The sequence below is a fragment of the Scyliorhinus canicula genome, chromosome 9 (assembly GCF_902713615.1).
Source record: "Scyliorhinus canicula chromosome 9, sScyCan1.1, whole genome shotgun sequence".
Classification (NCBI taxonomy): Eukaryota; Metazoa; Chordata; class Chondrichthyes; order Carcharhiniformes; family Scyliorhinidae; genus Scyliorhinus; species Scyliorhinus canicula.
The window spans coordinates 107,533,957-107,546,680 of record NC_052154.1 but is presented as its reverse complement, the minus strand read 5'-3'; positions in this window follow the sequence as shown (position 1 = coordinate 107,546,680).

Below are 12,724 nucleotides of genomic sequence, written 5' to 3'. Positions count from 1 at the left end.
GGTTTCACTTCAAAAATCGGGAAACAGGCGCCGAGGCTGCTGAGGGAGAGAGGTGTTCGGACATGTTCCCAGAGACGTGGCCGTGGGCTGCCGATCCTGCCGCTGGCATGGCTGGCTGGGGGTGTGGGTTGTAGCGGGGAGTAGTGGGAGGTGACCAAGGATTGGACCATGGCATCAGGGTGACCCCCTGGGACTGGGGTGGTGTCCAGGCACGGATCGCCATTGCAGTGGCAGGCAAGGCAACCATCTTGCTGCACACCCCACTGACTGCTCATTGTGGCCCATGGTTTCACAGAGGACATCAGCCAGAGGGATGCACTCACCTCCGCCACCCCCAACCCGTCCTTCCACCCACCTCCGCCCACAGCCAGATACACCCAGCCGGTGGGGCAACATGAAGCCCACCCAAGGACAACACCCATGGTAGCTCCGACAGGGGGGTGCCAGATGGGGGGTCGCAGAGCATACCGCTGGCATGGGTAGCACTAGCCACCGGTACCCCGGCTGCCAGGGATGGGTGCTGGGGCTAGAGGCCCGCCCCAGTGCTGGCCACTGACGGGGCCAGGGATGCGCTGTGGAGGGCAGAATATCAAGGGGAATGGCCCGGGTGGGGAGGGAAAGGAGGGGAGCAAGAAGGGCATATGGGAGCAGGGGCTGCAGAGCAGGCTGGGGCCACTGTGCAGCATATTGGACCTGGCTGGGCACGGGGGTATGCACTATGCTGGCATGTCTGCCTTTCAACATGGCCGCCGCAGCCCTGGGGGGATGCACTAAAGCTGCACGAGCAGGAACTGCTTGGGGAGGAACCAGCAGCGAGAGAGTCTGCTAGATGGGGGGTCGCAGCCGATGAGGATGGAAAGCTAACTGCCCAACAGGCCTGTCATAATATACACACAGGTATATGATGGTGCACAGAGAGGCAGTGATTGACACACAGGATGATCAATGAACACACAGAACACAGCAGCCAATCACCAGACAGGACACGACCACTATAAAGCCAGAGGGCACTAGTTTTCCCACTCTCTTGGGATCCAGCCTCTGAGACAGTCAGAGCTCGTGAGCAACAACTAGAACATACACCATGTCGTAGTAAGATAGTCTGGTCAGGTTAGCCTCAGGTCTTCAGTCAACTCAGCACAGTGTCAACCCACAGTTAAAGTATGTATGATAATTTAGAGTTCAATAAAATCGAGTTGCATTTCTTCAAGTGTTTGAAGCCTGTCTCTCTCAATGCTGCAGTAAACGCAGTACTCGTAGACCCAGCTTACCCAACACATCAAGGCCGAGGAGGAGGTGGGAAGGAGGCACTGCATCAGGTCTCATGTGTACCGGCAGTACCTGTCCTTTGAGGACATGTCAGACCGAGCATGTCATCAAAGATTCTGGCTGAACAGGTGAACGATACGACATATCTGCAGGATCAAGGCGCATCTGGCACTGCGGGGGTATGGGAGAGGACACCCATCAAGATGACGGCTGCACTGACCTTTTACGCCACGGGGTCCTTCCAAGCGCTGAGAGGGGACCTGTCAGGGATCTCGCAGACCTCGGTGCACAGGTACATCTGTGTCGTAACAGAGGCCCTGTGTGCCTAGTCGGCACAATATATCAACTTCACTGTGGACCAAGCCCACCAGGATGCCCGGACAGTGGGGTCCATCGCCATCGCCGGGATGCCCAGATCCAGGGAGTGATCAATGGGACACATGTCCCCCGATGAGCACCGACCCATGAAGGGCCGGTCTTCACTAATCGAAAGGGGTTCCACTCGATGAACGTAGAGCTGGTGTGCAATCATGAGCTGCACATCATGTACATCTGGACGGGCCCTGCAGTATCTCGGCTGTCCCAGGTAGTGTGGTGCCATCCTGTTCTACCAACTGCCCCCGGGCTACTCCTTGGGATGGGAGTGTGGCCGGAGCTCGCTCCAGGGAACCCCCGCCAGCTGACGGTGCCAGTCCTGGAGGCCCGCTCTCGTCTCCACGCTTGTGGCCATTGAGCACAGGGAGTGGGCCACTTCCCTCTGGGACAGCCTCAAGTCAGCCAGCACCCAGTAAATACTGTTGACACTTTAGCCCGTTGTGAATGGGCCAAGCTCTGGAGCTTTGCTGCAATGTCCAGGTGGCCAGCCCTGTCCGGTACCTCAGCCACCATCCACACAGTGTTCCCCAGGCCTTGGACATCCTGAACCATGGCTGATACATTCATCACCCGTGTGGCATTGGCCTGGGTGGCACACATCGTAGGCACCACCTCCAACTGCACCTGTAGGCCCTGGATGGTTGCTGACAATCCCTCATGTAGTCCCCGGCTCTGTCTCTGCATCTCCACAATCGATGGGACTGCCATTTCCGAAAGCCCGAGTCCCGTCTGATAGCAGCTAATCCCTGAGGTCGGGCTGCCCTTGGACCGTCTACCCACTCGGGGGTTCCTACCTCTACCTGATGTGCCGCTGCTCATCTGTGGTGTGCACCAGATAGTGGCCCCGGATGTTCTTCACTAAAGTGCTCAACCGAGGGGAGTTTCCCTGGGATGGTGTTGGAGACAGCTGTTACGGAAAACCGGTGTCGCCCCGGACAGGTGCTCCAGGGTATCTTGGCCTAGTGTTTCGGGGCTCCTGTCACTCTCCGTTGCCACCTTGTCGATGGTATGTTCTTGGCATTGTGGCTGGGTGACGGGGGACACCAGAAGGTGGGGTGGTGGTGAGGTGATGCGGTCGACCACCCGCCCCACCTGCACCACAAATCAGCCCCTCCATCCCCCTCTTGCAGCACAGTGCCTCATCCCAGAATGCCTGGATGTTCCCCTTTCCCCACAAATGGGGTTGACCCGACCTACCACGCCTCAGGGATGCCCTAACAAGAGAGACCACCCACTAGAGACCCCTATAATAGGGAGACCTCCCCCCCAGGGTACCCTGTAATAGGTCAGCCCCCCAGGGACTACTGTAATAGGAGACCCCCCATGAGGACCCCTGTAATAGGGAGAATCCTCAGGGACCTCTGTAATAGGAAGACCCCCCAGACACTTGTGCTAGGGAGAGTCCCCAGGGACCCCTACAATAGAGGGACCCCCAGAGACCCCTGGAATAGGGAGACACCTACCCCTACAGGGACTCCTGTAATAAGGAGATTTCCTCCTGGGCCCCTGTAAGAGAGGCATCCCCCCCACAGGTACCTCCTGCCGAAAGGTACCCTCCCCACCATAGATCAACCTTTCCAACCGATCCACCCTCTCTCTCTCTCGCTCTCTCCACCCCCCCCCCCCCCCCCCCCAACCCCCACCACCTCCACCGGAAAGCAGGCCTCTGTCTTGAAGCTGGAGAGCAGTCCAGACAGGGGGAGAGAGAAGAATTACAGCTGTAACACTTACATTACGGTCCAAGGGGCAGCATGGTAGCATTGTGGATAGCACAATCGCTTCACAGCTCCAGGGTCCCAGGTTCGATTCCGGCTTGGGTCACTGTCTGTGCGGAGTCTGCACATCCTCCCCGTGTGTGCGTGGGTTTCCTCCGGGTGTTCCGGTTTCCTCCCACAGTCCAAAGATGTGCAGGTTAGGTGGATTGGCCATGATAAATTGCCCTTAGTGACCAAAATTGCCCTTAGTGTTGGGTGGGGTTGCTGGGTTATGGGGATAGGGTGGAGGTGTTAACCATGGGTAGGGTGCTCTTTCCAGGAGCCGGTGCAGACTCGATGGGCCGAATGGCCTCCTTCTGCACTGTAAATTCTATGTAAATTACAGTTCCACATGTCCTTTCCTGGAAGGAAAGCAGCTGTGACCATGACTGGTTCCCACAGGTCCATTAGCCGCAGCTATTCATAGCTTTCAAGTATTGTCTGTGGTTGACAGCATCTGAAAACCACCTGCAACTTTGATTTATTCATCTCCGTACCAGCCTCCCTGGACAGGCGCCGGAATGTGGCGACTAGGGGCTTTTCACAGTAACTTCATTGAAGCCTACTCGTGACAATAAGCGATTTTCATTTTTCATTTCCTTTCATGGTTCAATTGCCTGAGTGGTGAAACCCCAATGTTTGTAAACATTGACCACATCAAAGACAGTTAAGTGCAGTGAAATCACGTGCTTGAGTCATTGGAATGCACTTAGCGCTTAGAATGCACAGCCGCAGCTCACAGGGCTTGGTCCACCGTGAGGTCCACCACACCAGAACCACACTAATAAAGACCACAAGAGATCCATGGCAACATGATTCCCTACCGCAGGGACCGGAGAATCACGGAACGCCAGGGATAGGATGGCGGGCCCACTAAATAGATGCAAATGGGTCATGAAGACACCTACCCCACACCACCCATATATCACCCCATTCTACCCCCACACCATTCCCTCTGGCATACGGCGTGACCTCATTCCCGCCGCCATCGGGAGTCGGAGCACCACATTTGTATCGGTGCCAGGTGATTTTCCTCTGACACCTGATTCTCATCAGGGAACTCATTCTGGGCATCCCAGGATGGGGAATCCTGCCCAGAATCTTTCCTCATCTGCTCCTATTGGCAGAGGAACCCCTTTACATCTTAGACAATCCTTTAATCGGTCTGTTCTTATGACTGGCAGCAAAGGTACAGGATGTGGAAAACCCGTGCCTCGTCTCTTACAGTGGGATCTCTGCACAGACAGCTTGTAATGTGTCAGATTCTCAAACACAAACACCTGCTGCTAGGTTCTTCAGAAACACAGTACTGCTGAATACAACTTGATTATTTCAGCCCATTCATTCCAGCCTGACTTTTTTGCACAGTTTGTAAGCATTTGACCCCAGGATACCACCACAATTTTAAAACTTCACATGCTTCTACAATGAAACATCGGTACAACAATTTTCCAGATATTTTGTCAGTGAATTTTGAAAAGAGAAATAAGATAGCACAGAAATATCAATCATGTCATTGTGGTCAATTGGTGATGTGGTAAACACAGGGAAGAACCCAGGCTGACTACATTTCAGCCTTTTTCAAATTCAATACTTCTCTTTTCAAAAGCGTAAGGGGTAACAACTCCAAGACCACAGAGTTCCTCCTCATTCTGTAAGATACAGATTAGTAGGCTGGACAACTGGAGCGAAATTCTCTGACCCCACGCAGGGTCGGAGAATCGGCCGGCGGCGGCGTTATTCCTGCTCCAGCCGGGTTTTTCATTCTCCGAGCGGCCAAAAACCGGCGTTGTGCAAATCCCGCCGGCAGCCTCTGAAAACAGCTGGCGCCGGCGGGATGTCATTGATTTTTATCAGACAGACATTCTCCGTGCCGGATGGGCCGAATTCCCGCCGGCGTGGCCACGGGTCACGCCGGCGAAAAACAGAGTAGCTTTAAAACGGCGTCAACCATTGATGATGGTTGACGCCGTTCATTTACCAATATCGAGTGCGGGGGGGAGAAGAGTACCGGCGTTTGTGTGGGGGGTGGGGTGGTGGTGGGTAGAGTGAGTACCGGCGTTTGTGGGGTGGTGGTGGGGAGAGAGTACCGGCGTTTGTGGGGTGGTGGTGGGGGGGAGAGAGAGAGTAGGGGGTAGCGATGGGTAGGAGTGGGGGGGGGTGGGGGTGTAGGGGTGGGGGTAGGGGTGAGTAGGGGTGGGGGGGTAGGGGAGGGGGTAGGGGGGGTAGGGGTGGGGGGGTAGGGGTGGGTGGGGGGGTAGGGGTGGGGGGTAGGATTGGGGGGGTAGGGGTGGGGGGGTAGGGGTGAGGGGGTAGGGGTGGGTAGGGGTGGGGGGGTAGGGGTACAGGTGGGGGGGGTGGGGGATAGGGGTGTGGGGGGTAGGGGTGGGGGGTTGTGGGGGGTAGGGGTGGGGGGAGTGTGGGGGGGTAGGGGTGGGGGGGTGTGGGGTGGGGGGGTAGGGGTAGGAGGTTGGGGTAGGGGGCAGCGGCGTGCAGAGGGGGGGGGTGACGGTGTGTTGGCCCCGGGCATCCATTGGATGGGGGCATCAGCAGATCTTCCTCAAGGCTCCCCTTCCTCCCAGCTGCCTTGTCTTTGTTTGAGAGATAGAGAGGGAGATTGTGGGGACAGACAGAGAGAGAGAGACAGAGAGAGGGAGTCCCGTCCGTCCTCTGGCTGAGAGCAGGGCTTTGGTGAGTATATTGCAATCTGCCTAAACCCAGGAATATTGCCTGGTTAGAATACAGAGGGAAATGCTGGGATCCCGGGGTGGGAGATGTGTCTGGATTTGTCTATTTCAGCTTCAGCCTCTGCGATTTCAGGTCAGTTTCACAACAACAGGAAAAACGCGCGGAGAGAGAGGGAAAAACTTTTGGCAAAGTTTCTGGGTTCTGCCTTTATAATTCACAGCACAGAAAGGGTTCTGCACTGTGAATTATCAAGGCACCTTTTCTAATCCTGGGGAGAAACAACCTTTTGAAGAGTCTGAGGAAATAAGCAGGAATTTGGATTAATTCTGCCTCCCCACCCCCTTGGCCTCTTTCTCCTCCTTTCTCCTCCCTCCCCCTTTCTCCTCCCTCCCCCTTTCTCCTTCCTCCCCCTTTCTCCCCCCCCCACACAAACACTGGTACTTCCCCCCCCCCACAAACACCGGTACTTCCCCCCCCCCACAGAAATGCCGGTACTCTCCCCCCCCACATACAAACGCCGGTACTCTCCCCCCCCCCTACACACAAACGGCGGTACTCTCCCCCTCCCACACAAACGCCGGGACGCGCCACTTCCACAGTGGGTGAAACTGACGCGTGTAGCGTCAGTCCGCTGCTGGCCCTTTCGGAAACGGAGATTTACGGACGAAAATCAGGCCGCGACGTCGGAGTCACCGGCGCCGCTTTTGCCCGCCGGAAATGGGCGTCACGTAGGTACGCGGTGAATTTCGCCCATGTTGTCAGCTTCATTGAGAGCTCAAAGGTCTCCAGTTCATGTAGATTTCCCACCACACCCATTTGAAACTCTCACCATTGTATCAGTATTCGAATCAAACAGATGAGCCTGATCAAGTTGGATCTCGGGACCACTCGAAGCTGGGACACATCATTGGACTCCTTACATGCACAGTTCCACAGCAGACGAAGCAGGCGATTAGAGGAGCTTGCTTCACACAAATAACAGATGCACCAGTAGCTGCTGAAACACAGCCTCTGTTGCAGTATAAACGTAACAGTTGAGACAATCAGCTAAAGCTCTCTTAAGGCTCAGGCGATGTCTCCAAGTCCTTCAGGTCAACCTAGCCTTATTTTTATCACACAGTATGGGCTGAATTCTTCTGGCCTGTCTGCTGTAAGATCACCACCGGCAAGCAGTGGACAATGGAAAAGTCCATTGACCTCGGACGGGATGCTCCAATCGCCGGGAGGGTGCGGCAAGAGAATCCCGCCCATTATGTATCTGAATCACAGACACGCTCAGGAGACCTGGGGCGGGATTCTCCGACCCCCCGCCGGGTCGGAGAATCGTCGGGGGTCGGCGTGAATCCCGCCCCTGACGTCCTCCGAATTCTCCGACCCCCCAAAAGTCAGCGAGACGTGAATTGCGCTGCCTGCCTCGTAGAATGGCGGGGACCGGCGCAACGCTATGAACCCCGCGGCTGCCCGAATTCTCCCGGCCGGATGGGCCGAAGTCCCGCCGGCGTGACCCAATTAAACCACCTTATACAATGGTGTCAACCAGTGCTCATGGTTGACGCCGGACAGCGCGGAGTTAGGTCACGGCGTGGGGTGGCCGCAGGAGAAGTGACGGCGTGGCCGCAGTCTGTGAGTGGGGGGTGGGGTGAGATGGGGGTTCGAGGGGGAGGGGGAGGTGTAGGGGGGTGAGGGAGCGAGTGCCGGGGAGGGGGGAGAGGGCAAGTGCTGAGGAGGGGGGGGGGGGCGAGTGCCGTTGCTGAGGGGAGAGGACAAGGGAGGTCATGTTGTCATTCCCCCACCCCCTGCAGGCCGTTATGTTTGCTGATCAGCCAGCGATGTTAGTTGCCATGGCAGCCGCACTTCTACATGTTGGCCTGGGGGAGGAGGAGGAGGAGCGTGCCAGGGGGGGCGGTGCAGGCTGCCGTAGAGAAGCATGCTGCAGAGGGGCAGGTGGCAGCCGCCCAGACTGGAGTGCCGCCTGCCCGACAGGACGAGGAGGAGGAGGTGGCTGTGCCACGGCGTTGGAGAAGCCCGAGGAGGCCCCGTGTGTACCGGTCCCGCTTGTCGTACCAGGACCTCACGGACCGGGCATGCAGGAGGAGACTCCGGATGAGCCTGGAAACCGTAGCATACATCTGTCACCTGATAGCACACCAGGCACCGCGTGGCACTGGGGGAGGACACCCTCTCCCCGTGTCCGTCAAGGTTACAGGTTACAGGATGCCACGGGGTCATTCCAGGCGACGAGTGGGGCGCTGTCTGGCATCTCGCAGGCATCGGTGCATCCGGGCAGTGAGAGTTGCCCTATATTCCATTGCAGACCGCTACATCCAGTTTCCTATGGACCGGGCCAGCCAGGATGCCCGGGCAGCGGGCTTCGCTGCCGTGGCCGGGTTTCCCATGGTCCAGGGCACGAACAATGGGATGCACATCGCCGTGCGGCTACTTGCAGATAACAGGGCCGTATTCACTTATAGGAGGGGGACCTACTCCATGAACATTCAGGTGGGCTGCGACCACCGCATGATGATCCTGCACGTCTGCGCCCGGTACCCGGGAAGTGTACATGACTCATAGTATTCGCGCAGTCTTACATCCCGGCATGTTCGAGGGACGCCACCCCGGCTGAGTGGCTGGTTGCTGGGTGACAGGGGTTACCCGTTGCGGTCGTGGCTGATGACGCCTATACGGAGGCCACGCAGTGACGTGGAGAACAGCTACAATGATGCCGATGCAGCGACCAGGGGTGTGATAGAGAGGTGCTTTGGCCTGCTAAAAATGCGTTTCAGAAGCCTGGACCGCTCTGGAGGGGTCCTCCAGTACCCGCCAGATAGGGTAGGCCACATCATTGTGGTGTGCTGCGTCCTGCACAACATCGCCCAGCAGAGGGGCAATGTGTTGCAGGCAGAAGAGGGGGGAGTTGAGGAGCAGCAGGATGAGACGCAGTCCTCCCCAGATGAGGAGGATGGGGGCAATGGTCAGGACAGACTGGCTGGAGGAGCGGGCATGGGACAGGCTGATAGCCGCACGGTTCACTAGCTAGGGGGGCATGGGAATCGCCGAGTATGGCACAGGCCGCACACCACGGCACCAGCTGACCACTCTCATCCCCCCTCCCACCCACCACCAACACACTCACCCCCCCAATACACCAACACACTCACCCCCCCCACCCACCCACCACCAATACCCTCACCCCCCTGCCAGCCACCCACCACCAACCACCCCCACCCCACCCGCATGAACACCACCCCTCCATTGCACATCCACCTGCGGCACAACGGGCCGGGTTCACATGGTCGCCGGTGGAAGCGTGTCTATTGCATGCCATGGAGGATGATGATGACCCGCTTTGTGATGAGCTCCTGGCTCTACATCGTTGGACAATGTCTGACCCATGGCCACGGTACCACCCTCCAGCCGGACCATCCCTGCATGCGGCCGTGACACTGCAGCACACGGTCCCGTCCTCTGCCTAGGGGGATGGCGAGGGCGACCTGGGGAGAGGGCGGGCATACTCACCTGGGACCGACGTAATACCACCCCTCACACACACACACACACTGGCGCTCACCTCACACAAAGGCAAATTAGTATGTGTGAAAGTGATTTTAATGACAAACAGTCCATATACGTGCCCTAGTCCTATAACTTGTCTGTGCCCTGCACCCGTACCAACTTACTCAGTGTCTAATCGTTTGGCCTATCAGGCCCTTTGATTACGTCCAGGTGGTTCCACAGACGGTACAGCAGAACTGGAGGTGGACTCCTGTGATTCTTGGCCTGTGACTTGGGATCCCTTTGGCGGCCATTTCCTGGTGCGGCCTGCCTAGATGGGCCAGGCTGCGCCTCGGGCGACTGGGATGGCGAGCTGCCGGCCTGTCCTGACCGTTGCCCACCAGATGCACCTGGAACGGAAGGGGGGGGCCAGGGGGGAGTCCGAGGTGCCACGGTGTTCCGGGACCTCCCCTACAGGGGGACCCAGGACGGGCCCCAGCACCTCCTCCTCCCTCGGGGTGCCCGATGGCCCCCGGGCCTCTGCAGGGGTCGGGGCTGCGAACGGACCGGCCATCCAACGCCCCCCCCCGACATCTGGCGCTGCCAGTCCTGGAGGCCCGCCCTGGTATCGACAAGGGTCTGCAAGTTTGCAGCCATGGAACTCAGGGAGTTGGCCATCCCTGTCTGTGTCTGGGCGACGCCGGACAGCACATGGGCAATGGCGCCGATGCCCTCAGTGATGGCCTGCTGAGACTGGGCCACTGCCTGCTGAGACGGGCCACTGCCTGCTGAGACTGGGCTACTGCCTGCAGAGACTGGGCCATGGCCTGCTGAGACAGGGCCACGGCGTTGAGCGCCTCTGCCAGCTGGCTTATGGCTTCCTGTGAGAGGGCAGCCATGTCCTGGGCCACAGACACCGCCTGTACGGAAAGCCCAGGCCTTGCATACTGCTCCCCATGTCTGACACCGTCGCCCCCATTGCCTCCACCGCGGACGCCACCCATGCGGTTTCAGCCTGGGTGGCACGCATGACCGGCACCACTCCCAGCTCCTGGACGCGGGTGCACTCCTCCACCTGCGTCTGCAGCCGCCACAAGCCGGTCGTCACCCCCCTTCGATCGTCCCTGGTTCGGTGACTGCATCGGGTCTATGGCTGGGTGTGGTAACTCCAGGAACCCGGGACCCGTCTGGGCGGCAGATGTTTGCTTGCGCCAGGATGCCCTCCATCCTCCCAGCCTCTCTGCTGCTCCTACCTCCACCTGCTGTACCGGTACGGCTGTGTTGAGTGAACTAGAAGCCTCATCACTAAAGTGCCCAACCGAGGTGAGTGTCTCTGTGATGGTGGAGGGTGTTGGAGACAGCAGTGGCGTTGTGTCGTGAGCATCGTCCGACCCAGAATCCATTGTCCCCTGGTGTGGCGGTTCGTGTCCACCCATCCGCTGTGTGTAACTGTCCTGTCTTTTGGTGTCATACGTGTCGGTGTCCCAGGTAGGGGAGATCTGGGTAGTGGTGTCCCGGGTAGGGCTGTCCTGGGCAGGGGTGTCCTGGGTAGGGCTGTCTTGTGTAGTGGTGTCCTGGGTAGTGGTGTCCTGGGTAGGGCTGTCCTGGGTAGTGGTGTCCTGGCTCGGCTGCGACGGGGGCCTGTGGCTGCCCCCTTCCTCACTGGGTGTCACACGCCTGCGCCGCCACACTCGCACCAAGAGACGGGTGCGTTGTCTCCGTGTTGCTCCGGGCCTGTCCTTGTCTGGTGGCCACCCTGGGGCGTCCTGCGGGCGGTCGGCATCCGCGGGGATGGGTGCCTCGGCGCCTGGTCCTGCAATACACAATACGGCATACATGGTTAGACACGCAGGTGGTGATCGGGGGAATTGGGGGAGGGGGGATATTGGGGAGGGGGGATATGGGGGAGGGGTGATATGGGCTTATGGGGTAGGGGATAGGGGGGAGGGGGATATTGGGAAAATGGGGACGGGTCATGGGGGGGTCTCACTTGGTGGTGCGCCCCCGACCTCTGCATCAGCAACCTGACAGGTCCAGGGCCCTCTCCTCATGAATGGTGAGTGGTCTCTCACCAGCTGGGCCCCCTCCAGTTGCCTCATGTTCCTTGTTGTTGCGTGCGCGCTTCTCCTGTGGGGAGGGGGGGGGGGGGCGGGCGGGTGAGTGGTAGGGATAAAGGGCAACAGTGTTAGCCAGGGATATACTTGCAGACCAGTGGTTGTGTGTATATTGGCAGAGGTACGCAGCACATTAGGGTTAGGGTTAAGGTTGGTTGCACCTGGGGGTGTGCCACACATCGTGGGGGGGGGGGTGGGGGGGGGGGGATACTCACCCTGGCTGCCCTGACAATGTCATTCACCTTTTTGTGGCAATGTGCGCCTGTCCTTGGTGTTACAGCTGATGGCCTCTGCCACCTCCCTCCACAGGCACCGGCTGAGCGTGGGCAATCCTGCGGCCATGTCCGGGGTACAGGGCCTCCCTCCTCTGCTCTACTGTGTCCTCGATGTCGCGCTCCTGGAACCTCGGGGCTGCGCGGCGGGTGGCCATCTTGCCGGATCTCCGGGGGAGGGGAGCAGCATCTTTTGTGCTGTAACGCCACCTGGCGTCAATGACGCCACACGTCCGTGGTGGGCGATGCCGTCGCGAATGGCGTGACACCGCTACTAGCTCATTGCGGCCTGGCGAATTTGCGCTGTTTGGGGGGGCCCGACCCCGGACTGATCCACACCGTTTTTGGCGCATATCAGCACAGTATGAACATCTCCAACTCACAAGCAGCTGTCACAGTTCTGGCAAGAAGGCACAAGGCTCACTCAATGAGGATACATCCCCCTACCCCCCCCCCCCCCCCCCCGACTCCCTGGGAGAAGGGCCACATATCCCATCGGAAACACCGTTTGTTGCGGACACTGGCTCCTCATTTGAAAGGGGGGGATTGTGAGGATAGAGGTTTTTCACAGGAAGGGGCGGGTGCAACTCAGCGATGGGGACAGAGCTGTGGTGTCAAGTCAATGTCCTGGAAGGGGTCGAAGGGTGAGGGGGTGGGGGGAGTATTAGGCTCCAGATCACTGTTAACATGACAGATCCTTCAGTGGCTGGCCTGCTGTTTGGAATGTGGCTACTTGTCAGGAAGAAGGCGTTGATCATCC